The sequence below is a fragment of the Morone saxatilis genome, unplaced genomic scaffold (assembly GCF_004916995.1).
Source record: "Morone saxatilis isolate NCDOM2014 unplaced genomic scaffold, NCSU_SB_2.0 Contig5, whole genome shotgun sequence".
Taxonomy (NCBI): Eukaryota; Metazoa; Chordata; class Actinopteri; family Moronidae; genus Morone; species Morone saxatilis.
In genome coordinates, this window is record NW_023340095.1 from 24609830 (window position 1) to 24612054 (window position 2225).

The following is a 2225-nucleotide window of genomic DNA, read 5'->3' on the forward strand; positions in this document are numbered from 1 at the left end:
TTTCAGTGAATTTACTCGAAAGTTAGTTTTACCCCTTATGAGAAACTTTCAATCATTCCCAATTCCCTGTCAGTAAGACCTTTGAAACCTTTAGATATGCTTAACATATCGTCAAAAATAGCCTTGGACATGACTATTTTCGCTCTCGCCACATAAGAAAGTGAACTGATCAAAGGGTCTACTGCTAAAGGACACCACATTCTAGTGGATTTTTTGCATTACAGATAAAGAGTGGTAAATGGCTCATCAGGTTAGAGTTAAACCCATTTTTTCAGTGAGAATATCAGTAAAAACAGAAACATTTGTAAACACCGACCAACTCCCTAACAGCCGGTTCCTACAGGCTCATCTACATCATCAATGTAACATGTGCTCTGCTTAGATGAGGTAACCACAAATGACCCTTCGTCAGTTCGGTGATGACTCAGAGAGCGCAATTGCGGTTCCAATGACTGTAACTTGGATAGAGATACCCCGGCGGCCCAGATATCACAATTACTCAGATTATATGAGAAGAGGAGTCACTGCCGATCGACATATGGTGAACGAATGACCTTCTATTTTGATATGGCCAGTGAGGAAGTAATATCGGCCGATTTCTCGTCGAGAGAGCACTTCGCTTCAAAAATAAAGAGCATGTGTTCATCTCTCAGACCTTTCAATTCCATACCAATACAATGTTCTTTGATGCTGTTCAGGCCAGAGATTCCCCTGCAGCCGATCATACGCCTGGTATCTCACATCATATTAATCTTGTCAGGTATCGCACAAGCTCACGTTGTGTCACACAATTTGGGTTCCATAAGATGATCCTTTAAGATCCAGAATGTCGTGCTAGTAGAATATAATAGCATTCCAATGAAAATTTATTCATTCCTAGGTTTTATGCCATTTTGTTCTGCCTCAATTACTGTTACTCTCCATTTCCTTACGCTCAAGAATGAATTGGGCAGATCCAGTGCAGAGAGCATTCGTTGTAGTAAAAAGAAACTTCAGTAGTATATAATTATTGTTCTGCTTTGCAAAGTCCAGAACGGATTAGTGATTAATGGAGCCTTGGTATGACGTCAATATAGTTGAATGCTGCCATTGATAGCTTCCACAACCGTTATCAAGTGCATAGCGATGGACTTACACCAACCAAACCAGAGTACAGCGATACGGTATAAAATATGAGTGTTACCAACAAATTCTAATCAATTAAATTCAATTCGATTTTATTTGTGTAGGCCAATTTCTAACAGAAGTTAATCCAGGACACTTTTCAAAAATAGAGAAGATCTAAGACGTAACTAACTTATAAATTTGGAAAATTGAACTAACGGCAATAGCTACCTTAGTCTGGTTTATATTGAAAATACTTAGTAAGTTCACACTATTTTGTAAAATAAATGATCCAAATTGGGAATTGAATTGAATTGAATTTGTTGGTAACACTCATCATTTATAGTTCGGGACTGTTTGTTGGACACAGCAAACATTGTGAAGCTATACATTTTACTTTTACGTAAGTAACATGTTCCGTTCTGGACTTTGCAACAGAATATTTTTAGTACTTTTACTAAAAGCTCTGACTACTTGCCCAATCACTGGAGAGAGGTACAGTAATTGAGGCAGAAAATGCAAAAAGAAATTTCATGGAGCTATTTCACAGCAGACATTAGCAGAGGTGGAGCCTCGACAAGATTAATGATCCTCCCAGATCAGGCGGTGATCGGTGCGACGGGATCCTCTGGCCTGAGCCAGCAATCAAGAACTGTTCTGGATCGAACGGTCTGAGCCCACCTTTGAGAGCAGCCATGACATCGGAGGTCTATGGAGATTTAAGGTGAGGGCCAGTACTACATTACATCACTTCACCACTGCAGTCACAGTCATTTGATTCTAAGAGCATGTTTATGATGTTAAAGCCTGTAGGAACCCTTTAATGTTCTGTTTAACTGTTTTTTTTTACTGTATCTCACTGAAAAATGGGTTTAACTTAACCTGATGAGCCATCTCTACCACTCGGTTTAGGTCTGTAATGCAAAAAAATCCACTAGATGTTGTGTCTTTAAGCAGTAGACCCTTTATCAGTTCACTTTCTTATAGGAAGTCAACAAAATAGTCAGTCCAAGCTATTTTTGACATGTTGACATATTAAAGGTTCAAAGGTCTTACTGGACAGAATGAATGACTTGAAAGTCTCATAAGGGTAAAACTAACTTTTGTCATATTCACTGAAA

General features: G+C 38.7%; 1 pseudogene; it reads left to right on the top strand.

Moving 5' to 3' along the window:
* LOC118338660 overlaps nucleotides 1-2225 on the top strand; it is a 10360-nt pseudogene that overhangs the window by 656 nt on the left and 7479 nt on the right.